The sequence below is a fragment of the Schistocerca cancellata genome, chromosome 4, assembly GCF_023864275.1.
Source record: "Schistocerca cancellata isolate TAMUIC-IGC-003103 chromosome 4, iqSchCanc2.1, whole genome shotgun sequence".
Classification (NCBI taxonomy): Eukaryota; Metazoa; Arthropoda; class Insecta; order Orthoptera; family Acrididae; genus Schistocerca; species Schistocerca cancellata.
The window spans coordinates 649,137,729-649,164,756 of NC_064629.1; the positions used below are offsets into that span (position 1 = coordinate 649,137,729).

Genomic DNA, 27,028 nt, shown 5'->3' on the forward strand with positions numbered 1-27,028 from the left:
GCGTCTGGTTCGGACACAAAGTCATTGCCAACCTGGAGTGGGGGGGATCCGTTGCCCTCGTCTCAGAAGGCTTTTTGTGAGCCGCCAAGCAGACGGGTCACTCAGGTCGATGGCAGAGATTTTGTTCTGCCATGCCCGATTGCGGTGGTCTTGCACCGCAGCCTTGATTTGGCGCTGTAGTCTATTGATGAGGCACTTGGTTTTCTCGAATGATCCGGTTTTTCTCTGTGATGAGAGCAACGATGTGGGGGGGGGAGTGGACGCAGATGGTCTGGGGGTCTGTGTGGACAGCGAGGGGTCGCTGCTGTTGCTGCGTCTAGGGCAATGGTGGTAAGGTGTATGAGGGTGTTATCTGCGTCCGTTTGATCGGCAGCAGGGATTGTGGGTAGGGCTGCTTCGACCCGTCTCTGGTAGGACTGCCAGTCAATACCGCGGATGTTCAGGCCTTCGCTCGGCGCGGTCGGAGTTCCATCGAGGTCGATGGAACAGATGACCGGCCGGTGGTCCGAGGCTAGGGCAATGCGGGTGGCAGCAGTGATGAGGTGGGGTAGACCTTTCACCACTGCGATGTCCAAGACATCTGGGGGACGTCCTCCAGAGGGGTAAATGTTGGGTTCGTGCGGGCCGATGGTGCGGGCAAGATGCCGCTCAGCGACCCGAAGGAGTCGACGACCAGATGTGTTCGTCAGTCTACTGTTCCAGGCAGCGTGTTTAGCATTGAAGTCGCCACCAACGAAGACGTCGTTGCCGAGCGACAGTAATGCTTCGTAGTCCGGTGCTTCAAGAAGGCCTCGTGGTGGTCTATATAGAGCCACGAACGTGATGGGACCCCTCACTGTGTGGACAACAACGCCAGTGGCTTCCACAGTGTTAAGTGGGGGAAGGGGTATGGGGTGGTGGCGGAGGGAATTACGTACGTACACCGCCGTGCCACCGTAGGCGGTGGGCCTGTCAGTTCTGTAGCAGGAGTAGTTTGCTACACGAACAAAAACACCGGGTTTGAGGTGCGTCTCAGCAACAAGGCAAATGTCAACCCCCTCATCTAGGAGGAATTGTCGGAACTCGCCCTGTTGCTTGTGGAGACCATTGGCGTTCCAGATCATGGCTGTCAAACCGTGATGTCTAACAGCCATGACTGTTTGGGATGGGGATGGTGATGTGGGACATGGATTGGGAGAGGGCGGTGGCAAGCTGTTGTGGGATGGTTTGGAGGAGGGAGGTAAATGTGGTGGAGATTGCGGAGGTCAGTGCCTTGACGATATTAGTGATGATATCGCCTAGTTGGGTGGAATCAGTGGAAGGGGTGGGGAGAGGGCGTTGCTGCGACTGTACCGGTGTGGAGGAGGGGGAAGCAGTGCTTAACGCCTGCCGGTGGGGTGGGGAAGGAACAGCGGAGCGTGACACCCGCTGTGGGGAGGGGGAAGCAGTGCTTGACACCTGCTGGGTGGGGAGGTGAGGGAAGGATGTTGTGGGGGGTTGGATGGGGATGGAGAGGTGGGGTGGTGGATAGGAACCCAGAGGGGCGGGATGGGTGCGAGACGCAAAGAGGGGGGGGGGCCGTGGCGCCGGACCCACCAGGGCACTGGAGTAGCTGGTGCCCGGGCGGGCCGACGCCGATGTTCCTGCGAATTGCTTTTGGCTTGCCTTAAATGACTTGATTTTTGGGCAGCCCATATAACTGCCCGTGTGACTTCCACCGCATCGGGCACAGGTGGGGGGGGCGTCTCGGGGTTTAGAGCACTCCGAGGAGGCGTGACCACCAGCACACTTAACGCACCGCACCTCGCGGGTGCAATCACCCGCGAAGTGTGCCAGTCCCTGGCATCGATAGCATACCAGGGCCATCCTCCTGGAGCGCGGTTTCTCCATCGTCACGCTAACGTGATCGATGAGCGAGAGGGAGAGGAGGTTGCGGTTCTCCGGCGTGTCAGGAGCGGAGACAAAAAAGAGAGGGGTGGGGAGTCGGGTTCTAGGGGAAATGATTCTGGATATGACTGTAGTGGTGATGCTGAGTGATGAAAGTGCCTTCTTCAGGTCATCGCCAGAGTACTCCATGGGGAGCCCTCTGACAACAACCCGTAGGCGGCAGGTCCTTTTAGGGGGAGTGGAGAAACCTATGTTGAGCTCACTAAGGATGTGGAGGGTCTTAGTAAGGTCCGTGGGGGACTGGAGATTCAGGCGGAAATTTTCTTCACCGTGACATTTTAAGTGGAAGGGGTGTTCGGTGTGGGTAGTTAGGATTTCTAGAAGCTCCTTGAAGGGTCCCTTGTGTTGTATGTAGATGGGTGGGGGGGCGGGAGGGGTGGCTGAGGGTGCGGGGGTTGGGGGAGTTGGCGGGGTGTCTGCGGCACCATCAATAGCCGCATAGGTATTGCTGACAGGCATGTCTGACAGTGACGTGGTGAACTGGCGACGAGGTGCCGTTTTGCGCGGCACCTGGAAGCCCTCTGCGTCAACAATGGCCTTCTTTTTCTTTGTGAGTCCGCGTTCAGCGGGCTGAGTGGCCTCAGAGTCCGATGAGGAGGCCAACTGCCGCTTCCGACGTTCAGCGACCGGGCGCCGATGGTCGTCATCATACTCCATCGTGCTCCCGTCATCGCTGTCGTCGGGCGCGGCAGCCATGTTCGGGTAGAAGATGGCCTGGCGCTGCACTGGGTCGACCAGTTGGCCTACCTCCTCTGCAGAGTCTTGGAGGGCAATCAATTGCTCCTGTAGTCCCTCCTGGATGTCAGCGTCTGACATCAGAGACGGCGCAGTGCGCTCATCGTGTGCCGGTATCGGTTGGGGGGTACATACGGCATCCCGTATGTCCGGCATATCGAGTGGTCGGCTAGTGGGGGGGGGGGAGGGGGGAGCGGGATCTAGATCGCGGCGCACGCGGGCTTGTCCCACATGAAGGGGGCCCTGATGCGCAGATTTCCCTAACCCTAGGTGCCGTTTTATTGATGGCTGCATCAATAAAACTGCAACCGGGAATGGCAGGGGAGGGGCAGGTGACAGTGGATATGGTGGTTGTGGTGGTGGTGGTGGGGGTGCAGTTCATGGCGGTCAAATGCAGCGCAGTAATGTCGCCACCGGCAGCTGTCGTGGTCCTCTTCAATTGCCCAATCGTCACCGTAGATGTGTGCGTGGTCGTTGTATGTGGGGGGCCGGATGGGGCCGCCGACGGAGCAAGCTCCGCCGGACGGCGATCCGCCACACCCGTCGCATCAGAATGTACGTCTGTCTCCCGCGGCATCCCAGCTCGGAATTGCCTTGCCTTCCTCGCGCAGCGCTCTTATATATATAGCCGCGGTGCGGACGGCTAAGAGAACGCCTGTTCAAATCGGCTCTCCCGACTAGCCACTGGGCTAGTAACGCACCACTTCAAGTTACATAATAATTTATAGCTTCTTTTGCTGATGGCCGATGAAGCTCTTAATTTAAACGTGCATTCAGCACGCAGGTAAGTATTGATAATAAAATTTTGACGTGGCTAAGTTAACTATTTTGGGCGAGAGAATTAATTAAATTATGCTGCACGCAGCAGATGAGCTCTGAACTGGCCCTTTTGAGATCCGCTATCGCTATAATTTTATAGGTATTCAAAAGAAACTTTTCACATCTTCATAGTCATAGCGGACCTCCAACCTATTTAAATCTAAACATCCTAGCCTTATTTATTAGCCTACTTAATCTATCTTGCTTCCTTCAGTTTTGAGACGAAAACCAGAAAATCATGAATTTCCACAAAAGTCTTAATCTGTGAAATCCAAAGTACTGTTTTTATTAAATCATTATGAAAGATGAATCTAAATATAAATTTTGAAGTCTCTAGCTCTTTTCTGTTGCGCCAATGATTTTTTCAGAAAAAGTCCAAATTTCAAAAATGGCTGAAGTTATCGAACTGATATTTAACACACATTAATTTAGTATTATTCCTCACATGCTAGAAAAGTTTTAAGTCATTTGCTTGATTTTTAAGGTATTGCGCAACATTTATGACGTCAGAGCTAGTTACAGCAGACTAGCTGGCACACAATGGAAACTGATGTGAATTTATTACAGCGTGAGTAGGCTGCTTCCCTACATCACCCTCTACTTAAATTTTTTTGTTTATGAATGTTAATGAATGAAAAAAAATTTAATTACAAACAGGGAAGCAAGAGTACAGTTTAACTCCCTATAAAAAAATCAAAATTGAAATATAAACATGTAGAAACATTAATGAAAACTGATTACCTACATTAATTATTTAAATTGTGGGCATGTTCACCATCTTTTAAACAATGTCATTACTCAAAATTTTAAGCAAAGTCAATGAAATATTTTGGCATACATATTGCCTTAGACAAACAAACACATACGAGTTCAAAAATTATGAAAATCTTAGATCCATTAAATACATTAAATACATTTTTACATACACAAATTCAAAGAAAATAACATGATACATAAACAGATGATTATCTCTTAGCAGTCTTTTCTAAACCTGAAAGAGAAGTTCACAAATAATTTTTACACACGTGGTTGTAGCCGCTTTGGCTGGCGTCCTACACTTCCATTCACAAGGGTAGAGGAGGGGAAGTTGCTATGGGGTGCGTCCTTCACGTTCTCTCTAAGTTACATGGGGGAAAGGGGAGGGGTCACTGTGAGTTGTGTCCAAGTCACTCCACACTTTCACGCAGCTACCAGGCTGCCATTATCTGGTTTGTCCTGTAGAACAAACAAAAAGAGTGCCTCAGACTCTGTTCACTTAATATCTAAGGGTGGGTCACAATGAAATGGGTATATACACATTTTATCCTTCAATATTTTGCTGGAACAAAGTTAACAGAACTTTTTCAACATTACTCTCGCGGTTACTTAAATGTCATAAAATCGGTAAACAAATGGCTCAGAACGCCGTTAGTCACTTACTAGAGAAAATTTATGCTCAAGGCATACAATCAGGAATCCTATTTAACATCAATTTATTATTTCTGGGCCGGAACACTGAACCAATGCTCGGTACATTCCTGACACATTTGTATATTAAGCACTTAACTGACTCATCTTAGATTACCTTATTCTTAGAGATAGTATGAGTATGATTAGTGTTTGTTTTCTCAGCTTCTTTGTACATGTGAGTAACTTTTGGTAATAGTACAGTTCTGAGTGTTCAAAACACACTATGTTTAGTTGACTACAAAATCCACTTATTGGTCCTCTGCTGTTGTGTTAGTTCCACATCTGCAATTAGGTAATTACTTACTTTGAAGTGTATTTATGCTGAGCTAAAATTAATGTTTCACATCTGTCATTATGTTACTTATTTATTTTGCTAGTGTATGTACTTATTTAACACTCACTCTATTAATATTTAAAGCATAGGATAGCACATTTATTTCATATTCATAGTGTATTGCAGCTGATTAGTTTGCTCACGTGGCAATCCATTTCCACTCGATTGGACGCTGAAACCTCAGGTAGTCTCTCTCAGACCTACCACTAAAGTGCATCAAGTAATTATGGACGAGCGTAATGCTAAATTCCTTAAACCTATAGGACACCATGAGCTGCTCTGTCTCATCTAACATAAGGGTACCTATGGTCGCATTCACGCCTCCAACTCATAACCTCAATACGTGTAGGTGTATCCTGTCACACACTACACTAAAATAATGGCCAGCTCCAACCTTATAGATACTTCAGGGACGTGTCCTTCACGTCTCAACCACAAACACTGCTCAATTCTATTACACTGCCTTTCCTTGCTACACCAGGTGAGTTTAATCTTACAACTTATCTGCATATTTTTCCTAACACTAAGCAATCTCTTTTACTATTTCTTAGTTAGCTCTAATGCATACACTAGGTTTCACTACCACTTCAGATCCTGCTTGTATATGAATTCATATATCTTTTTAAATTACTGTTGGTGGACCATTTCCAATAAAACAACACTTTGTACTTACCATATTACCAGGGTTCTATACATACTTGTTACTCAAATACATTGTATCTTACTTACATCATACTTCTCTATTGTTTGTCACTATTAGGTTTGTCACGTTAGGTATTTTTCTTCACTAATTGGTGGATAGAATGGTTACAGAACTCATGACTTGATAGACATGACAGAAAAATTTCATGTTTGGAAAGAAGAGGTCGAATTTTTTTTTTTTTTTTTTTTTTTTTTTTTTGTGGATAGGAAAGATGAAGAATGAGTGAGACCTGAAAGGGAAAGACGATCTCACACAGCTGGGACTGCACAGCTGCCACACTGTGTAGAGGTTACAGAACAACCTCCTCCCTACAGCATTCATTAGTTTAATGCTGTATTGATAACCATACCGGAAAATTTAATGTATGAAAGTAGAGGTCGAAATTTTTGAGGACAGGAAAGAGGAAGAACGAGTGAGACCTGAAAGGGAAAGAAGATCTCACACAGCTGGGACTGCACAGCTGCCACACTGTGTAGAGGTTACAGAACAACCTCCTCCCTACAGCATTCATTGGCTGAATGCTGGCTTGATAGTCATAACGGAAAATTTTAGTATTAGGAAAGAAAAGGTCGAAATTTTTGAGGACAGGAAAGAGGAAGAATGAGTGAGACCTGAAAGGGAAAGAAGATCTCACACAGCTGGGACTGCACAGCTGCCACACTGTGTAGAGGTTACAGAACAACCTCCTCCCTACAGCATTCATTCACTACCTATGAATTTCTTTAGGTCGATCACGTTCCTGAGACCTAATAGCTTCTTACTTTTAGGGTACTCTAGCCTATATGCATTGGCATGTGGTTTTCCTATGATCCTGAAAGGTCCTTGGTATACGAACATGAATTTCTTTGTTTCTGCATTTACTTTCTTTGATTTTTCTTTGGTTTTAACAAGGACTAATTGACCTATTTCAAAGCTAGTAGGTACAGCTTTTGCGTCATGCCGCTTCTTCCTTTCCAACGCTCTTTTTCTGATATTAGCCCTAGCCTTTAGTTTCTTCTCGTCTGTGGATATTTGCGTTAGAATAGGGAATTCTACCATATCTGCAATCACATTGTGAGGTTCTTGGCCAAACATCAATTCGCAAGGTGCAAAACCAGTTGCATCATGTCTTAAGTTGTTAATTACATTCTCAAAATACTTAATGTGCTCTGCCCAACTTGAGTGTTTTCGAGCACAATAAGTTCTGCAAAGCCTATTCAATTCCCTCATAATACGTTCACTCATATTTCCTTGGGGGAAATACGCAGATATTTTCAGATGTTTCACGCCGGCCTTATCTAGACATTCCTTAAATCTATCAGAAGTAAATTGAGGCCCATTGTCTGACAACAAATTCTTCGGAACGCCAACGTTCACGAAGAAATCTTTTTCCAACTTTTCAACCAATGTTTTTGCATTTGCTCTTTTAATTGGGTATAGCTTAACATATTTACTGAATCCATCCACAACAACAAAAACATGGGTGCAACCACCTCTCGAAACAGGAAGAGGGCCAAACAAATCACAAGCCAGTAATTCTAGGGTTTCAGTGGGCTCTACTGAATGCATATCTCCTTGTATTCTGGTGTTAGCAGCACGGACTTTCTGGCACACTACACACGATGCTAGACGCTTAGCCACACGGCGGTACATGTTGTCAAACACAACCTTCTCTTTTAATTTTGCAATACACTTCTTTGCACCGTAGTGCCCATACCTCAGGTGTACATAGTCGATTAGTAAGTCTACATGTTGTGAGGGAAAGCACAGCTTCCACTCAGAAACACCTATCTTTTTCCTCCTAAACAGAATACCTTTATGCAAACAATAGTATTGCGAAACCTTAGGATAGTTCGCATTTCCTAAATAGCTCTTCAGTAATTTCAGTTGGTCATCTTCATTCTGCTCACGTCTCAAGTTCTTAATCACTCTCTTTAATGCACTTTCTTCCTTTACTTCGTGCAATGCAAACATTCGAACTTCATTTAGGTCTGTTGCTGTAATTCCCGCGTCATCACAGAGCTCCGCACTTCTAGATAACCCATCAGCTACCAGATTGTCTTTCCCTTGAATATATTTAACCTCAAGGTCAAACTGCTGGAGATACAATGACCATCTTACCAAACGAGAATTCCTCAACTTACAGGTCTTTAAAAAGGTCAACGCCTTATGGTCACTGTAAACAATTATTTTGTGCCATAATAAATACTGCTCAAACTTCTGTACCCCAAATACAATTGCTAATGCTTCCAGATTTGAGATGCCATAATTTCTCTCTGCTGCCTGTAAAGATCGACTTGCGAAAGCTATAGTCTTGTGCACTTCTTGTTCGTTCTCTATTTCTACCTGGAATATTTCCACAGCTATACCATAGCCACTAGCATCAACAGACATACAGAATGGTTTTTCAAAATCAGGATGATGTAAAATTGGATTATTAATTAAAGATTGTTTAAGCACCTCAAACGCCTGTTGACATTCTGCTGTCCAAACCCAAGGGGTATTCTTTTTCAGCAGGAGGTGAAGACAGGGAGCATTAAAAGCCTGGTCACTAACAAAACGCCTATAGAAGCCGAACAGACCGAACATTGATCTCAACTGCTTCTTGTTTCTGGGAGCCTCAAATTTTTCAATGACTGCTAGCTTGCCTGGGTCAGGCAGAATACCTTTTCCACTTATCCTATATCCCAAGAAACCTATTTCCTCTTTAACGCACTCTGTCTTTTCAATCTTTAGTTTCATGCCCCCCTCTCTCAATAGCTTCTAACACTTCCTCTAATAAAGCTATGTGTTCTTCCCAGGTAGGAGTTGCTATTAACAGATCATCTACGTAGACTATTATTTTATTACTTAAAGCTGGTCCTAAAACATGGCACATCACACGTACGAAGGCACAAACAGAGATATTAAGTCCGAAAGGTACCACACGGTATTGGTAACAAACTCCTTCGTACAAGAAAGCTGTGTACTTCCTCGAACTTTCCGCCAGTGGCAAATTCCAATATCCACACGTGATGTCCATAGAAGTTAAGAATTTTACTCCCCGGAATTTTTGCAATAACTCGTCCATGTTCTGCGGTCTATCACTTTCCCTAACCACTATTTCATTTAACCAACGAGCGTCCAAGACCAATCTGACACTCCCGTCTCTTTTTGGTACAACAACAAGAGGATTATTGTATTCACTGACCGCTTTCTCAATCACACCCCACTCCAGCATTCTCTGTATTTCCTTTCGAACCGCCTCCTTCCTAGCTACATGTATTTGGTATGGCTTCCTGAAGAACACTTCGCCGGGTTTCACTTTTAATTGACATTCATAACCTTTGACTATGCCAGGTCGATCTGAAAATACCTTATGATGCCTTTTTAAAACCTGTCTCAGTTCTTCCTTTTGATTGGCGGAAATTTTATCGATTTCCTGCAACTTAGCTTCTATTTTGTCTAAAATAATTGCTTCTTCTTCTTCTGTGTTCAACTTACTGTTACTAAGATTAACACCTTCGTCCCAATACCTCCTATTTTTCAGAACTCGTATAGGCAGCTCCCAAGTTTCATCATCAGTTACTACATGTTTATCACTAAAAGGTACTATAATTACTCCGGTTATTGGTAAGACCATTTTTAACTGGCTTCTTTCAAAGTCCACAACACTCTGATATTTTGACAAGAAATCTATGCCAATTAAAACCTCAATACTGAGATTGTTTACAATTAAACATGGATGATCAACTAAATTACCATTAATGTTAAAGGGCAGCAAAGCTTCTTGCTTTACCGTTTTTGACACCTTGCCAGTAGCACCAATTATTCTTAGTCCTGATACCCTCATTACTGTAAGTTTGTCTTTACCAGGTAATGCATCAAAGAAGGACTGAGATATTGCACTCACCTCACTTCCACTGTCTAAGAGACAACGTACATTGATACCCAACATATTCACTATTATTATAGGGTGGCTTATTCTAGGTAGTACAGGTGGTTTCTCAAATTCATCTAGTAGTTCCTTTTGGATTTGTCTCCAACTAAAGTGATTGACATCTGTCTTCATTACATTTAGGTCACAGTGTGTAGGGGTTTCCTGAATTACATTTTCAGCTGCCTTTTCCAGTCGGTCTATTAATTTTAAATCGAAACACCGCACGACTTCATTACATTTAGTTTGCTGAACATAACCCAAATTACTGCAGTCCGAGCGATTCTGCGTCTCCAGACCGGGCATAACACTAGCTACAGCTAAACCACTTTCACCATTATCGTCGGTTTCCTTCTCAAGTGACAACTGGTCACAGCTACTGGGTTCATCGACCCTCAACAGCCTACCCTCTACATTCTCACTTATCTCCTGTCTTAAATTTATTAGTACATTATTAACATCCTGCACAGGCACTTTAGATAAGAGCACATCATCTTCATCGTAAATATAAGCATGAATTTCTTCTGCTTCTTCACCTGTCAATTCAGTATTTTGTAGCTCCTCCCTATTGTTACACTGCTGCGCCTTCTCTTTCTCTTCCCACTTAGAAAGCGTTTCTAACACGGTATCTATCAAATACTGTGAGTGATCTAATATTTCTGTTGTATCCTTAGATGCTACCGACTCTTCATCCACATGTTCAGTTTGAGTATTCTGATCTGTCTTATCAATTCCCTTTACTACTGGCTTAGGAAAAGTAACCGCCTGGTGAGCGCCAGTGTCCTCATAGACGGGAACTAGTTTTCCTGCCTCGGGCTACTGCTGTTTCCTTTAGTTTCATTATAGTTGACTGGCACAGCATTACTTTCCGTACTGTTGTTTACATGCATATTTCTGTTTGGAACAAAATTATTATCCCTTGGACGCCATTGTTGGTTCTGATAATTATTTCCCCAATTCCTACCTCTCTTAGGATGGCGAATACCTACTGTTCTGATGTTTACATTGCCATTTTGCTCGTTCCTAAAATTACTATTATTGTTATTGGCATTTCTGTTATTACGTGCTTGCTCCTCATTGGCAGCAACACGTTCCACACGTTCCAGATACTCAATGAAACGATCCAGATTGTCTCTAGGGGCAGATATAATTCTAGTTTGCCAATACCATGGCAGTTTGGCTTCAAGATCTAGTATAATCATTTCTGGTTTTAGCTTTTCCGCCAAATGTGACAAACGTGAAATCCATGACCTAGCAAACTCTTTAATTGATTCCTTGCCTGCATTGAAGCGTTTTCCACTCCAAAATTCTCTCAACACTTCATTTTGCTTATTGCTAGACCAATATTCATTAATGAAAGCTGTTTTAAACTCCGCTAATGTTTTACACTTCAACATAACATCAGCTGACCAACGCATGGCGTCACCTGCTAAATGGCTTTTAATAAATGAGATTTTCTCTCGTTCAGACCAAGTTGGTGGAATCACATCTTCAAAATCGTTCCAGAAATCTAGCGGGTGGATATTTTTATCTGGATCAAACCGCAAGAACTGCCGACACCCGATAAAAGCGGCGTTTGCAGCTACAACTTGTTGTATACTACCATTACCAGAAGTTACTGAAGCCACTTTACTCTCAATGTTAGCAATGTTAGTACTGATATTTTCTACTTTCATTTCAACATTATCTACTCTTTGTACAATATGAGTAGTATCAGTTTTAATTGCATCTACGTCTGCTTGACATATGTTTACTTTAATATTAACATCTTTAAATCTATCTGAGCACAGTTCAGATTCCGCCTCGATCTTTTCTGTTAACTTGTGCTTCAGCTTCGCATCTTCCATTTGGAAGTCTTTGCGAACCCCAGCAACTTCGGATTTAACTGTTTTATACATTTCAGAAAACTGTTGAGCAACCTTTTTCTTAATATCCTCATGGTTGTAGTCAATTTTATAATTCAAACTGTCTAGATCCTCTTTCAACTTATTGCAACCAGCCTTGAAGGTATCGTCCATTACCTCCAATCGTTTATTAAAATTAGTTTGACTGGCCACAATCCTGTTATTTACCTCAATTATATCAGATTTTAATTCAGCTGTCATTTGTGCATTACTGGCAGCTATTGCTTGTAATATAACATTTAAATCAATAGCCCCAGCATCTTTGGGTTGCTCACTAGCTGGCTTTTTATCACACTCAGGTGACGAAAAACTAGCTCCAACACCAGAATCATCAAAATTAAATGAAACTTCTGATTGATTAGTCCTATCTAACTTCTCCTTCTTAAACTCTACCATCTCTAATGACTGTTTCATTTTTAATTCATCAGAGAAACTATCATCCAATAAATTTACAATTTCTACTTTCTGCTTTACTACCGGGGTCTCTATTATTGAATCATTGCCCCTTCGCACACTACTGTCAGGAGACAATACTTCATATTTCACTTTAACATTACTACTTTCATGCATATTTACACTTGAACCGTTGTCTGGATTTACAGTTCCTTCAACAGACATAGGTTCTGATTTAAGTTTAACCTCAGTTTCTTTTGGCGGTTCCATCGCAGACAGTCTTTTAGTGCAGGTTAGTAAAATTTTTAACAGTTTTTCACTTAACTTAGTTCCTTCTGCAAGACGTTGTCGGTGCGGCGTACCAGGATTACTGATGCGACGTGGCACGTTGAACTGCAGACGGCACTCCGACGGCTGATGTGTGTTTGCGTGGCCCGCAACTGCAGGCGCGGCTCTGGCTGCTGCGGCGGACGACTGCGGTACGGCGAAACTGGCTTCTCGCGATGCCGGCAGCACCGCTAGATTCAGTGCCAGCTCCGTCAATCCAGATGCGTTGTCAATCCAATCGCGTCATCCACATGCACACGTAACACTTTCACTGTTCTATTACTCAGCTGCGTGTCGCATTCCACTCGCGAATCCGAATAGTTAAATATCACTTTCACTTAGTTGATTTCCCGGCCGATGCACCATATGTGGGGCGGCGAGTGAGTTGTAAAAATAAATTTGCTGTATAAATGCTTGCAATTCAAAATGTTTGAATCAGTTTCAGGCTTTTAAAATGTTGTTAATGCTGTCTTTCGCCGTTCTCAACACTGGATCTCTATTTACCTTTTAGCACCCAGAAAGTGATTTAATAAAACGTGGAGCCTGTAAAGAGAGTTCCTAGTGCCCACTTCATCTGAGAATACCATTATAGCTGCAGCTTATAGCCCTGAGGAATTAGGAGATTGTTCGGGATTTCTAATCAAAACGATTTTCCAAAATAGTTGAGTATATTCTGAAATTCACTGATAACAAACACAAGTATCCCTACAACCTAACTAACAGAGCAGTTCAGAGTCTAATGCGCTGATGCAACTATAAATGTCCGAATTAAATGTTAAAAGAATGCTCGCCAAGATTTGATGAGAATATTTCATCAAACGCCACGCTATAATAATTGGTAGAATGTCTGTCCCGCGACGGCACGTGAAAATACGACAATACGCAAACTGAAGCTAGATAATGCAAATCATCTCAGAATTAATCCTTTACTTGAAATGCTTTCACGGTTCCGCGTATCTCTAGTAACTTAATACGGCACCCGAGGCTGTTTGTAGCAGTGCTTCCGAGCGAAGCGACTCCCGACACAGCTGACGTGCTATTCAGCGCCTGGAGAGAACTGGGGCCTTGCCTTCCTCGCGCAGCGCTCTTATATATATAGCCGCGGTGCGGACGGCTAAGAGAACGCCTGTTCAAATCGGCTCTCCCGACTAGCCACTGGGCTAGTAACGCACCACTTCAAGTTACATAATAATTTATAGCTTCTTTTGCTGATGGCCGATGAAGCTCTTAATTTAAACGTGCATTCAGCACGCAGGTAAGTATTGATAATAAAATTTTGACGTGGCTAAGTTAACTATTTTGGGCGAGAGAATTAATTAAATTATGCTGCACGCAGCAGATGAGCTCTGAACTGGCCCTTTTGAGATCCGCTATCGCTATAATTTTATAGGTATTCAAAAGAAACTTTTCACATCTTCATAGTCATAGCGGACCTCCAACCTATTTAAATCTAAACATCCTAGCCTTATTTATTAGCCTACTTAATCTATCTTGCTTCCTTCAGTTTTGAGACGAAAACCAGAAAATCATGAATTTCCACAAAAGTCTTAATCTGTGAAATCCAAAGTACTGTTTTTATTAAATCATTATGAAAGATGAATCTAAATATAAATTTTGAAGTCTCTAGCTCTTTTCTGTTGCGCCAATGATTTTTTCAGAAAAAGTCCAAATTTCAAAAATGGCTGAAGTTATCGAACTGATATTTAACACACATTAATTTAGTATTATTCCTCACATGCTAGAAAAGTTTTAAGTCATTTGCTTGATTTTTAAGGTATTGCGCAACATTTATGACGTCAGAGCTAGTTACAGCAGACTAGCTGGCACACAATGGAAACTGATGTGAATTTATTACAGCGTGAGTAGGCTGCTTCCCTACAACACCACTTAAACCTTGCAGTATCTCCTGTAATAGTTGGTATTTAGGTTAAAATAGCAGTTTTGAAAATACACTCACATGTTCAAAGTGGACTCCATCTGCTTGTGTTAACAGTGACATGAGTGTCTTGGTGCAGTTGGATGGACTCACAATTGGTGATGATGATGAGGTCTCATACTCCGAGGAGCATAGGGGATGATGTGAGAGACCCGCACCATTGACTAGGCAAGGTCCTAGCGGAGGTGGTTTGCCATTGCCTTCCTCCAACCGTAATGAGGATGAATGATGATGATGAAGACGACACAACACCCAGTCATCTCGAGGCAGGAAAAATCCCTGACCCCACCGGGAATCAAACCCAGGACCCTGTGCGCGGGAAGCGAGAAAGCTACTGCAAGACCATGAGCTGTGGACGGACCCACAATTATCACTCATAAATTATCAGGACTCCCATTTTACTTTTTTTCTTGTTGTGTTCTGTGGCATCACAGGACCAGGATGCTTTGCCCACCCTTCCACAATACTGACTACATCAGGTATTGTCATGCAAAGGGCTCTTTCAGAAAAAAACCGCTTGTAATAATAATATATGAGCCACTGTAGCACAATCAGCAACTAGGACCTTACCAAGTGACCCACAACAGCTACACATCTATACATTATAATGAGAGGGTTATGAAGTAATAAAAACAAAAGACTTACAATAATTTATTATTTTTTTATTTACACTAAAAAAACACTTGTAATAATCAAATATATGTTGCCACTATAGCACAACCAGGAACTAGCACCTTACAGACGGAGCTACAATAACTACATATCTGCACATTATAATGAGAGGGTTATGAAGTAGGAATTACAAAAGACTTACAATAATATATTATAGTGTTATTTACACTTTAGTAATGGTAAATAGGTTGCAGTATACTACCAAAATTCACTCCTTCATTTTTCACAGCAGCACAGTATTTCCCAAATAACTGTTTCTTGCATTCGCTAAATTCTGCTCGTATTTCCCTCAAACTGACAGGAGCATCACAAAACTTAGGTATTCCATCTGTAAATTTGATGTGGAGCAATAGTAGTTATCTTTGACACTGTATTGAGACTTGAACTGAGGCACTGTTGTAAAACATTCACATTTATACAATACACACAAAGATACTTCACAATGTCATTGTATACAATTTGAATACATGTTAGCTAATGGTCCAGTCTTTCTGACACAAGAGATAGCACCATACTTATCCAAATAAGTTTGTAGCAGTTGTTGTTGTGGTCTTGTGTTTGATGCAGCTCTCCATGCTACTCTATCCTGTGCAAGCTTCTTCATCTCCCAGTACCTACTGCAACCTACATTCTTCTGAATCTGCTTGGTGTATTCATCTCTTGGTCTCCCTCTATGATTTTTACCCTCCACGCTGCCCTCCAATACTAAATTGGCGATCCCTTGATGCCTCAGAACATGTCCTACCAATTGATCCCTTCTTCTAGTCAAGTTGTGCCACAAACTTCTCTTCTCCCAAATCCTATTCAATACGTCCTCATTAGTTATGTGATCTACCCATCTAATCTTCAGCATTCTTCTGTAGCACCACATTTCGAAAGCTTCTATTCTCTTCTTGTCTAAGCTATTTATCGACCACGTTTCACTTCCATATATGGCTACACTCCATACAAATACTTTCAGAAACGACTTCCTGAGATTTAAATGCATACTCGATGTTAACAAATCTTTCTTCTTCAGAAACGCTTTCCTTGCCATTGCCAGGCTACATTTTATATCCTCTCTACTTCGACCATCATCAGTTATTTTGCTCCTCAAATAGCAAAACTCCTTTACTACTTTAAGTGTCTCATTTCCTAATCTAATTCCCTCAACATCACACGACTTACTTTGACTACATTCCATTATCCTCATTTTGCTTTTGTTGATGTTCATCTTATACTCTGCTTTCAAGACACTGTCCATTCCATTCAACTGCTCTTCCAAGCCCTTTACTGTCTCTGACAGAATTACAATGTCATCGGTGAACCTCGAGTTTTTATTTCTTCTCCATGGATTTTAATACCTACTCCGAACTTTTCTTTTGTTTCCTTTATTGCTTGCTCAATATACAGATTGAATAACATCGGGGACAGGCTACAACCCTGTCTCACTCCCTTCCCAACCACTGCTTCCCTTTCATGTCCCTTGACTCTTATAACTGCCATCTGCTTTCTGTACAAATTGTAAATAGCCTTTTGCTCCCTGTATTTTACCCCTGCTACCTTCAGAATCTGAAAGAGAGTATTGCAATCAACATTGTCAAAAGCTTTCTCTAAGTCTACAAATGCTAGAAACGTAGGTATGCCTTTCCTTAATCTTTTTTCTAAGATAAGTCGTAGGGTCAGTATTGCCTCACGTGTTCCAACATTTCTATGGAATCCAAACTAACCTCCCCGGAGGTTGACTTCTATCAGTTTTTCCATTCATCTGTAAAGAATTCGCATTAGTATTTGGCAGCTGTGACTTATTAAACTGATAGTTCTGTAATTTTCACATCTGTCAACACCTGCTTTCTTTGGGATTGGGATTATTATATTCTTCTTGAAGTCTGAGGGTATTTCGCCTGTCTCATACATTTTGCTCACCAGATGGTAGAGTTTTGTCAGGACTGGCTCTCCCAAGGCTGTCAGTAGTTCTAATGGAATGTTGTCTACTCTGGGGTCCTTGCTTCTACTCAGGTCTTTCAGTGATCTGTTAAACTCTTCACACATCATATCTCCCATTTCATCTTCATCTACATCCTCTTCCATTTCCATAATTTTGTCCTCAAGTACATCACCCTTGTATAGACCCTCTATATACTCCTTCCACCGTGCTGCTTTCCCTTCTTTGCTTAGAACTGGATTTCCATCAAAGCTCTTGATATTCATGCAAGTGGTTCTCCTTTCTCCAAAGGTCTCTTTAATTTTCCTGTAGGCAGTATCTATCTTACCTCTAGTGAGGTAAGCCTCTACATCCTTACATTTGCCCTCTAGCCATCCCTGCTTAGCCATTTTACACTTCCTGTCGATCTCATTTTTGAGACGTTTGTATTTCTTTTTGCCTGCTTCATTTACTGAATTTTTATATTTTCTCCTTTCATCAATTAAATTCAATATTTCTTCTGTTACCCAAGGGTTTCTACTAGCCCTCGTCTTTTTACCTATTTGATCCTCTGCTGCCTTCACTATTTCATCCCTCAAAGCTACCCATTGTTTTTCTACTGTATTTCTTTCCCCCATTCCTGTCAATTGTTCCCTTTTCTCTCCCTGACACTCTGTACAACCTCTGTGTTTAGTCAGTTTATCCAGGTCCCATCTCCTTAAATTACCACCTTTTTGCAGTTTCTTCAGTTTTAATCTACAGTTCATGACCAATAGATTGTAGTCAGAGTCCACATCTGCCCCTGGAAATGTCTTACAATTTAAAACCTGGTTGCTAAATCTCTGTCTTACCATTATATAATCTATCTGAAACCTGTCAGTATCTCCAGGCTTCTTCCATACCTTCTTTTATGATTCTTGAACCAAGTGCTGGCTATGATTAAGTTATGCTCTGTGCAAAATTCCTCCAGGCGGCTTCATCTCCTTTTTACCTACTCGTCTCCTTTCACTATCTGAATAATTTCTTTTATTTCATCATACATTTCTTCAATTTCTTCGTCATCTGCAGAGCTAGTTGGCATATAAACTTGTACTACTGTAGTAGGCGTGGGCTTTGTATCTATCTGCTGTTTGTAGTAGCTTACCCGCATTCCTATTTTTTTATTCATTATTAAACCTACTCCTGCATTACCCCTATTTGACTTTGTATTTATAACCCTGTATTCGCCTGACCAAAAGTCTTGTTCTTCCTGCCACCGAACTTCACTAATTCCCACTATATCTAACTTTAACCTATCCATTTCCCTTTTTAAATTTTCTATCCTACCTGTGCGATTAAGGGATCTGACATTCCACGCTCTGACCCGTAGAATGCCACTTTTCTTTCTCCTGATAACGACGTCCTCTTGAGTAGTCCCCACCTGGAGATCCAAATGGGGGACTATTTTACCTCCGGAATATTTTACCCAAGAGTATGCCATCATCATTAACCATACAGTAAAGCTGCATGCCTTCGGGAAAAATTACGGCTGTAGTTTCCCCTTGCTTTCAACCATTTGCAGTACCAGCACAGCAAGGCCGTTTTGGTTAGTGTGACAAGGCCAGATCAGTCAATCATCCAGACTGTTGCTCCTGCAACTACTGAAAAGGCTGCTGCCCCTCTTCAGGAACCACACGTTTGTCTGGCCTCTCAACAGATACCCCTCTGTTGTGGCTGCACCTACGGTACGGCTATCTGTATTGCTGAGGCACGCAAGCCTTCCCACCAACAGCAAGGTCCATGGTTCATGGGGGGGTTTGTAACAGTAGAGTGCTGTAAATAATTGAGTAGGTCCCCAGATTTTACACTGAGCACTGTGTCTTCACACATTGATGTGCTGTGTAGTGTCAGACCAGCACAGTTAATGTCCAGGGGAGAAAGTGATGGATTATACTCTGTATTCATCTGAGTAATGATGTATGGCATTGCACAACATACCTCCTTCTATTCTGACAGACTAAACAGCTCTTTAACACCTTGCACCACATTCTCGATCTCCATCAGCACACACCAGTCACCATGTGCTCCTATACCTACACTCAGATGCTTTGATCCCCTAGCAGTTAAATTATATGTAGAAGTGAATAGCAGTAGTGCACTGGGAGCAATTAGTATCTTCTCATCTGCTACAACACACTCTGTCCTTACAGTACAAATGGAATGTTCCACGTTAAATAGATGATGCGTGGAGTCCAGTACTGACCTGTGCCATGCTGCTTGGCACAACCAGTGCATATCTGCAACTCATGGACAGGTATATCCATACTCTGCTGCTATGTTGTGTGTCTTCAACAAACAAATTGAGAAGAGGCACAGATAACAGTAGATCCTTGTCCTGTTCCAACATGCTGACCAATTTTATGACAGGGCCCCATGTGCTGGAGGTCTCTGTTGCTGCTGCTGCTGCAGGTCCCAACAAGCTGAGCTGTTGTGCTGCTGCTGGAGAAAGAAGAAGAACTGTTAACTGTAGTAATAATAGTAGCAACTACAGACATAGATGTGACAGTATATTAAACAAGTGATACTTACTCTTCTGCTTCTTCCTGTTCTTCTGTGAGGCACTGGATGATCTTGGCTGCTGTTGTTGATATTTCATGGTCCTTCCACTGACTGCAACTGGGACCAGTGAGCTGTCACACCCACCGTACACCCCTGTGGACTTTTTTCTATGGGGAAAGCTGCAACAGGCTGTCTACAAGGACATACCAACTGCACCCAGTGGTATGCAATGACATATTACTGCAGCCTTCAGGGACATCTCCACTGAAATGCTCGCACGTGTGCAGCAGTCATTCCATACCGGACTGGAAGCGTGTATTACCACTGCTGGTGGTAATTCTGAACACAATCTCAGATGGTCAATTATCTTATTACTGATCAGAATCCACATAAATAGTGTATGCACTTGTGTTGTTCCTTAATGTGTGCTGCCACAGCTATTGTAAAAGTGTTGGAGATGAAACTTTTCAAAACACAATATCTCATAAAAGACTCACACTATAATCCTGCAACAAACACCATTGACATTCTAATTTGCCCCACTTTTAGTTTTTTAATATCAATAGGCGTTAGCCCATTTAAAAATTGTATGTATGCACAAAAAATACACTTTCTAAGTGTTATTACAGTCTGTTGATTGGCTAACAATTCGAGCCCCTGACTACCAATCCATTCTGGGGACTCTGCTCATTAATAGTGCTTTCCATTTCTGAAATATTTGTGGTACTAGTTTTAGGTGATTCACCCTATATAAACAACTTAAACAAGATCATAGTTCTGTTGCACACACCCAGTAAAGCTGAATAATCAGTTTCCACCTCTGCTGATGCACAGCATGCATCATGGATTGAGCTATGGTTTCTTCCAATAGGCAGAGAGTTTGGTGAGCCAACTTCAGCAGATTATTCCATAATGTATCATAGAATTGGTAGAAATATGAGCTGTATTGCATAAATGGCATACATTAAACTCTTAAAAGTCTGCTGTTGTAGATGTATGCAATCTGTTCCAGGGAAGTCCCCTACAGTATCATTGACAGAGTGTGGACATTCCTAGGGAATGAGGCAGAAATCTGCATTAACTCATCACATAGTCCACACCATTCATCCATGGATAATATTACTCTGAATACTACCACCAGCTAGAACTCACGATTTGATATCATACCGGCACTGATGTGCTGGCATCCACTAATGTTCAAACAGTAGGTTTGACTGAACAGCGTTATTTCCATATCAGGTAGCTGATGCTGTAATGGCTTCACTTCACCTGCAAGGAAACATGCATTATTGGCTAAGCATTTCTTTTTTCAAACAGTGAGTGTGACTGAACAACATTATTTCCATGTCAGGTGGCTGTTGCTGTAATAGCTTCACCTCACCCCTATGCATCACCATCAGTGTTAATATTTATTCTGCCTTGCTGCATCAAGTGTTGATGTACATCTTGACATCCTTACCATTTCATGTTTCTCGCACAAGAGGTTGAACTGTTTATTGGTTGCTGTAAATACATACTATTTAGGTCCTCTACTGGCATTATTATTATTTACCTATGTCTAAGCATGAGAGGTGAAATCATTTGGGATGGTATTCTGAGCGGTGTGCTGAAGTTGTGGCTGTAGTGATGATATGCCGAATATGACACTCACTGCTGATACGCACCTCAGAGGCAGAGGCAGTGCATCATGTTCACCACTGTACATTTAAAGCTCAAAAGCTGCAGATGTGTAGCACATATTTATTTGCAATATTTATTGCTGCTGCTCCCGTGAGAACTGGTAATTTCCATGAAATTATACACACTTATTTAATCAGTAATTATTTCTTACATAGTTGCTGAAAATATCATCATTACAATTTCCAGAACACCACAACAACAGCAAGATGACAACACATATGCAAATTAACAGATAAGTAAGCCCTGATGCTGATGTCTGCACATTCTGCGCTTGTATGCCCAGTGACCCACTACTGTGACTGATGGCATTATGTCCATAGGTTTTTAGAGTCTTGTCAAATGTGCTTTATTCATAGATACAATTGGAAATTTTAGCTCTCCTCCAAGTCTTTCAGCAAGGACATGCCAACTGCAGATGACTTAGAAGGCTGAAGGAATGGACACTGAATACTGGTTTTATGTTTTCAATATAACAGCTTTTTGTGTTATTTTTAACCATCCTCATCATACTTTTGACCTTCCAGAACTTAATTTGAGGGGCATAGTTTCAACTTTTATAGAATCAGTGACTTATCTGTGCCACACTTTTGGTCAGAAGCCTATATAGCTACCATATCTGAAGGACTTGAGAATTTAGTCTTCCGAAAACTCTTGTTGTTTTAAAATTTGTTGCTCACCAGGTATGGGGAGCAGACCTAGTATGTATGCTCCAGTATTATATGACTCTTTCCAGTCCTGGCATGATTATGGATTCATACTGAATGGGTCTGCTAGACCATCATACCTTAATTCACACAATACGGTTTACTATGAGGGAATAGTGTCAGCTACAGGGGCGTTTAGAATGGAGTACAGTCCTTCTTTGGTGCTGAATATGACCAACCATCATTTCGCATCAGGCAACAAACAGTACAAACATAACAAAATTTAGTCTATACCGCAGGCACTTGCATACCATACTACTGCTCACTTGCAGTTACATGACTGTGATAACTTAAGCAGAAGGCAGCATTTGCAGGTAACATGTTGTCTGTTGTAAGCAATGCCTCAAGAAGTGTTATAGAAGGCAAATGTAATGCAGTGCACCATGAACTAAAAGGATGGTGTCAAATTGTCACAGCACCTCACATAAACACACACCTTTGCTGGATGGCAACGTAGCAAAAAATTATAGGATCAAATTAAATGATATACCAATTAGAAGTGCAGCAACAGGATGTCCAGGGATATTACTGGATGAACATCATAATTTTATCCATCATATTGAGGAGATCAGCAGAAAAGATAAAAATGTGACAAACAAAATTATAACCATTGCAAATAGGCAGTTTTGGCTTCCCTTGAAAATAATTTGACCATACAGCCAATCTATTTTTAGCATTTGTTGTAGGATCTGTTGGTAACATTTGGTATCATATATTGCAGTTTGTAAAGCCAGTGTCATTAGTCAGAAAAGTTCAATGAGGAGTGTTACTAAGATTAATGGGTGTCCATTGCATTACTCCAAATGACACATTGCTAATAATTCTAGGCTGACTGGTGCTGGTTTTGAGCTTAAAGAAGGCTAAACATATAAATTCGCCAGTTTCCAATCAAACCCTCCCCCCTCTCCCATGCTTCCCCCCCCCCCCTCAACTCCCCCCCCCAACCTCCCCCCCCCACCCCCACCCCTAGGACAGAATTAGTGCATTTCATCTATTTGTGTCTCAAGTTAAGTTGATGAGCAAGTGTGAGATACAGAAGGCTGACAAAAAATGTGGAAAGCCCAAAACACAATACATGCCCAATATGGCGTAGGAAACCTGTTGGCATTCAAAATAACTTCTACTCATCTCAGAATGGATAAATACTGGTCTTGTTTGGTTGTCAAGGGAATCTTATACCATACCTCCTGCAAAATAGTGGCAAATTCAGGTAATGATGATGGAAGTGGGTAGCGATTAAGCACCCATCTCTCCAAAGCAGATCACAAGGGCTCAATAAGATCAACATTTTGTAACTTTGGTGCCCAAGCGAGATGCAACAATTCATCCTAGTGCTTACAAAATTGAGCTTCATGGACAGGAGCCCTGTTGTCTTCAAACACAGCATCACCATTGGAGAACAAAAACTGTACTATAGAGCAATCTGATCAGCCACAATGGTCACTTAACCCTTGGTGGCAATGTAGGTTTGCAGAATAACCACAGAGCCCATGGAATACCACAATATGGCTGCCCAAATAATCACTGAATGTCCATGATGTTTCACTCTTGGCATGTAAACTCAGTCGTAAACTGGAAACACTGTGAAACAAGACTCATCCAATGAAATTACTTTCTTCCATTGCTCCATAGTCCAGGTTTTATGGTTTTGGCATCACGTTTTCCTGTTACAGGCTTATGCATCACTGATGTGTGGTTTTGGAATTCCAGCTTTCCCTGGAAGTTCCAGCTTAAGAGGCTCTCTTCATGTTATTTTGGTGCTGACAGGGTTCACAAGTGTGACATTCAGTTCTGTGTTGGCATTTGCAGTTGTCATCCTCTTATTTTATGTCACAGTCCTCTTCAGTGATTATGTATTGTGATCAGTTAACACTCACTTACATCCATGTTGTGGCCTTCTGTATGCAGTATAAACCTTCAGTGCAGTGGATCTTGAAATACCAAACACATTGGCTTCCATTGTTAGAGAAGCACATACCATATGAACACCATGAAGTAACACATGTTTGAATTCACTCAGCTCTGACATAATGCACTCACAACTACACAGAACATTGTTCTCACCATGACTGACACTTAAAAACAAGGCATTCCTGCAGGAAAAATAGTACTGAATGCACAGGACACTCTTCTCTTGCTACATCTTCATAGGACATTATGCTGGGTACTGTGGCACTCTGAAATAATAGGAAAAGAGCAAGCTGATTTAGAAATTAAGGAGACCTGTAGGGGTGACAGAGATGAACATGTTGGTTTTCCCTTATAGGATATGGCTGTTAAGGCAATAGCTTATGCACAAACGGGAAGAAGAGTGTCTGAAGGTGAGAGAAGGCAAGCTACGAATTTGAAACAAAATGTCCATCGATGATGTTCCTCCTCTTGGCCAAAGAGATGAGATGTGGTCTTCCTTACCTGTATATAGGACATAGTGCCTTTCATCCCAGCAGAAGGATGCACCCATTTGTAGTGCCTGTAGTATACGCATTCCAGTACATAATATTTTAACAGAGTGTATTTTACATAGGCCTACTGATTTGAGAACAGCAAGAATTTTAAGTAGGGACCTGCCCTCTACCTTAGCTGATGATGTGAGTGTGGTACAGGTTTCAAAATGTTGTGAATTATCCACACTCCTGCCTAAACTCTTAGGATGGAAGTCTTATTGTGTTTGAAAGTGGCTGGATTAACCATTTTAAGTCAATGGGGTGCAAAAGACATAACTTTTGTGCACCAAATTAACAACAAATTACAATAGAGTGTCGATTATCCAAAGTAATTGGGAGACATGGGTGTTCGGAAAACTGGTTTGTTCGGCTAATCGAACTGTACATGTTTATTTGCCAAAAAGAAGTACTGTCCAGTAAATTTATTCATAAAAAAGGCATCTCTTTTAGTATTACAAAGTAACATACAAAGGCAACTTCAGTAGGAATATATAGTATGTGGCATAGTTTATTAAACAAAAATATGTACATATTACATACGCATTTTGCATGAACAATACACATGCGGTTTTTTACTTTTACCAATGACGAACATAGGCAGTCGGTGACTTCCAGTAGCATTAGCACAAGCCAAAGCTGTAATACGGTCCTTGTTTGTTTTAGGACCAGATGCTGCTAATTTTTCTCGGTAAAGCTTTCCAGTTAAGTCCAGTTTCGTCAGCATTGTAAACGTTTTCGAGAGCATAATCTTCTTCCCTTAATATGTCCCTTAGTTTGACTTTGAAAGAATCAGCCAACAGTTTTCTCCCTGTATTGTAAGCTCACGAATGCCATGTCTTGACTTGAAGCATTTTAACCAGCCCGTGCTCGCTTTAAAGTTCGAAGGCCGTCCAAGTTTTTCGTTGAACTGCATTGCCTTCTCACACAGAATGGGACCTGAGATAGGTTCTCCTTCCGATCTCTTTTGTGTAAACCACTTGTAAACAGCAACATCTAGATCTGTGTTCGTGGCGAGCATCATAGTTTTACGGCTTGTTGATCCATCAGTAGAATCGAGCATAGCTATAACATTTGCTATGCTCGTCTTTTTTTTTTTTTTTTTTATATATCCGTAATTGTCAACTTCCCCACCTTGTTCTCATTGGATAAAGTGGTTGCAGATTCACCTTCTTCTAACCTTTTAATAATCTCGTACTTGTCCCTCATAGAAAAGACAACACGTTTACGTTAAAGCATTTTGTATCGTCAAGTTCACTTCTTCACGCAGCAGCACACAAGTGGTCATAACAGAGAACAGAAGGTGACTGTTTGCACCGTGAGAAGCTCTTCTTGGGGGCGTGCAATCCTTCAAACTGCGCGGAGTGGGATGCCTCAACTCTAAGCTGGCGCAGCTGTTGCTGTGAACAGCTTTGATACTGCCGCTACTTCTACTGCCAGTGCCAAGCCGACAGAAGTGGTCTGATTGTTGAAACACAGCGACTGGCGGCTTGGATGGTCAGCAGCGCCTTGTGAAGGCAACATTAGAAGCAATGTTCCGCCAGTGGAAACTTGGTTTGGGAGTGAGGGGGATGATGGACGGTAGCGTGGGAGAGTAACAGGTGCGAGCGAGTACACTGTTCAGTTAAGCGGTCGTTCGGTTGACCGACGTTTGGATAATCAATGTTCTACTGTATTAGCTTCTCAGACATAAAGGTGATGAGTAACACTAAATGACACAAGTATTTTGCAAGTGCTAGACCTGCATGAGAAAGCTACTGAGCTGATCTGTAGCACTGCATACTTCTTGAGGTAACATACTTGTAATAATGACTGTGTGGAGTAAACAGTTACTGGCAGTAAGGCATTCTTTAATGTTAAATAATTATTCTGCCTATTTAATTGCAAAGTACTGGTATTGGCTCAATAGGAACAGTCATGCATGTCTGCTTGCCTTAGTTATTTGCCAAGTGTGTAGGAGGAACTGCAGTTGCAGCAGGGTATTTGTCTGCAGTCAGTGTTTGGTGTGGAAGGCATTGTCACAGAGATAGTGTTACATTAGAATTTGGCTATAAAACTTCTCACAATACACCATTTTGATCAGAAAATGTAGTGCATCAATAATGATTGACCTATGGCAGAAAGCAATTTGTACGTTTTAATTTTTTCTGGTACTTGAAACGATGGAAGCATAGATATGCTTTTGTTGTGTATTGCTTCATTATAGCTGTGAAGGACCAGCCATTTCTTTTAATTTTTCATATTTATGGAATAATGCTTTTTCTGAATGGCTTCCATAAGAGCAAGTTCCCAAAGTATTTATCATTTCAGGAAATTCAAAAACTCCCAACCTTTAGATTAGACTATCTAATTATTAGAAGAAGAGGCAATACCTATTGAAGAGGGCAGATGAGTGATTCTCACAGACATGATTAGCAGGTTTAGAAGGTACACACTATTCTCTATAACACCCCATTTGTGTCAAAATACTGATTACCACCCAGTGTGTATCTTTACAGTGACAGCCATAAGACAGTATGTGGAGATAAATCTTATAGACCCATATTTTCATTTTTGTAATGTATATTTTGTGACTACTTTGCAAAACATTGTTATATGTTTCATGCTTTGATAGGGAATCAGGTTTTATATCCTTTTATATGGTCTTCAATGCTGTAACAATGTAGAAA

General features: G+C 41.9%; 2 protein-coding genes across 2 annotated transcripts in view; both read right to left on the reverse strand.

Moving 5' to 3' along the window:
• LOC126183303 (uncharacterized) overlaps positions 1-13,543 on the reverse strand; it is a 260,517-nt gene extending 246,974 nt beyond the window's left edge. Inside the window, exon 1 of the mRNA XM_049925145.1 lies at positions 13,465-13,543. The gene's annotated coding sequence lies outside the window, so the exon portion shown is untranslated. The remainder of the gene's footprint in view (positions 1-13,464) is intronic.
• The window catches only part of LOC126183304 (uncharacterized), a 164,904-nt gene extending 151,361 nt beyond the window's left edge, over positions 1-13,543 (reverse strand). Inside the window, exon 1 of the mRNA XM_049925146.1 lies at positions 13,416-13,543. The gene's annotated coding sequence lies outside the window, so the exon portion shown is untranslated. The remainder of the gene's footprint in view (positions 1-13,415) is intronic.
• Positions 13,544-27,028: the final 13,485 nt, after the last annotated feature.